Source organism: Buceros rhinoceros, unplaced genomic scaffold (genome assembly GCF_000710305.1).
Source record: "Buceros rhinoceros silvestris isolate BGI_N320 unplaced genomic scaffold, ASM71030v1 scaffold15141, whole genome shotgun sequence".
NCBI classification, from domain to species: domain Eukaryota; kingdom Metazoa; phylum Chordata; class Aves; order Bucerotiformes; family Bucerotidae; genus Buceros; species Buceros rhinoceros.
The window spans coordinates 28,422-30,590 of record NW_010396155.1 but is presented as its reverse complement, the minus strand read 5'-3'; the positions used below and the strand labels follow the sequence as shown (position 1 = coordinate 30,590).

General features: G+C 42.1%; 1 protein-coding gene across 1 annotated transcript in view; it reads left to right on the top strand.

The window, feature by feature from the left end:
• Positions 1-2,169, top strand: part of MTOR (mechanistic target of rapamycin (serine/threonine kinase)) — a 59,155-nt gene that overhangs the window by 29,207 nt on the left and 27,779 nt on the right.

Sequence of the window (2,169 nt, the reverse complement as noted above, 5' to 3'; positions counted from 1 at the left end):
CTGAAGACAGTAAAGTTGTTTTTCATTCCGATTTCATATCTGGTTTCTGTTTAAAAAGCCTTTATAATACACATGCAATAGGAGTCTAGTTCTCTTTAATTTATTCTTTTTTGTGATTCTAGCTCACTGTGCTACATTTTAATCCTTTGCACACCTAAGACATCTTAATCAAACAGTAGGTTTATGAAACCTTTCACTATTAAAAAAATTCAGATTTAAGATTTTTGTCCAAGATTTTTATGTCAGAGAGTTTTTCCAAGGGTAGTGACTTTTTCCAATTACTATGTCATTCCATTCCTACAAGTATCAGAAGGCTTGTTGTATTTTAGGATCCCACTCATCAAGATCAGGTGCTACAAATAGGTTAGGGTTGGACAGGAGGGTTGTATTATCCTGACTGCTGTACAGATGTGTAAATGACGGCGGGGGGTGTGGAATTATCTATAGTCGTGGATTAGAGGTTCTACCCTCAGTGGATATGGAGAAAGTTGATCTTCACGTTAGTATTAAACTTTTGAATTAGGAACAACCACAATAAACAAATAAACAAAGACTTCAGTTACTGCCTGCTGAATTAGAAAAATGCTGCTGGCTATCTGGAGAAATATTTTCTCACTTTCTCCTGTAATCCAGAAAGATTTTTTTAGTTATTTTTTTCCAGATACAAGGCAAAATCTGTCCCCCTGATTCTAATCCAGTAAACTGCCCTTTTTTCAGCAGCAACGCTGTGACTAAGACCCCCTGGCAGCTCCGCCTGGCTGGAATATTAGCCCTTCGGGGCCTCTCCGGTGTGCCTCGATGCTTTTTTTTGTGGTATTGTTATTTCTCTCCGGTCTCCATCTCGGTAACTAGAAAACAGCTCTGCATGCTTTAAGAATTTTACAGAATCTAAGAAGATTCTGCCTGAGCACGGATCTCATCAGATCTGCAGGGAGGGGGCAGTGCCTTATGGTAGGAAGGTGAAAGGCCAGGGAAGCACAGGATGCTGTGAATGAATGTGTTAACGGGATTCCACCTGCGAACGCCTTTCCAGGAGAAGTACAGTCTGCAGGCCTGCTGTCAGAGAATTTGTGTGCAGAGAATTATGGGTCTGTACAAAACACATTCCAGGCAGCTGGGATAGTATTGATTTTTGGGAACTGTTAATATACTTCCAATGCTCAGAGCACACTGAATCCAGTGGGTGAGAAAAAGCAGAAATCTGAGATCTTTCAAAACAAAAACCCTCCCTCCCTCTGTTTAAACCTAGCCATAGAAAGCTTTGAAACATTTAATTCTACTTTGGACAGCCAAGAAAGTATGAAACAAAAACGAGTAATTGAGTGCACCAGGGAGCATCAGCAAAAGAGCAGAGCTAATTGATGAAGAATAGAAGATAACAGCCAGTTGTGTCAGGAAGCGTCGACAAGAAAGATAACTTGGAAGTCATTAACTGTCTGACATGCTGGAAGTGATGTGTCTGCCAATGGCTCCCTAAATCACCAGGATATGAAATGCGACAGCCATTTATCACTTCTGTGAGGCACTGCTGCCTAGCTTTCCCTCGGGAAGTGTGGAGGTAGTATGTTCTTTGACTATCTTGCTAAAAAAAAAAAGGTGTGGATGTATTTCAAATGCTTCTCATTTTTGGGTGCCTGTCGTCTTGAACTGTGATTACGGTGCATTTGTAGCCTGACTACATCTGATTTGAGCTCAAGCCTTTCTGAAGTCCTATTTCCAGAAGTATTTTACTTCACGCTCCCAAGTATCCAGAGTGTGACTAGGAACTTGGCTGTATAGTTGTCAGGAAAGGAAACCTCCAGAGGCAGAAGAAATCCAGCACTCATTTGAAAATCTCCCCTTTTGTCTGTTCAGAGCACTCCCTTGTCTCTTCCTGATCAACAGGCCTCTGGTAAGGGGTGAACGCATGTAATCGTTCTGGTGATAGCAGGCAAGAGGGGACCTTTCTGAAAGCTCCCTGTAACCACAGCAGCATATTCAAAGACAGTTGAAAGTTTCCCTGCCATTGCTCTCAGCTGGCGTGGTTTTGGTGTGTTAGGTTACGCTGTTTCCATTCCAAATGTTAACCGGTATTATTAATAGTGGACTGTAGGGTGTGTGGCTGCACGCTGGAGTGTTGTGACATTGCTTTGAACAACTTGCACTTCTCGTTCTCCAGCACCAGTAGGG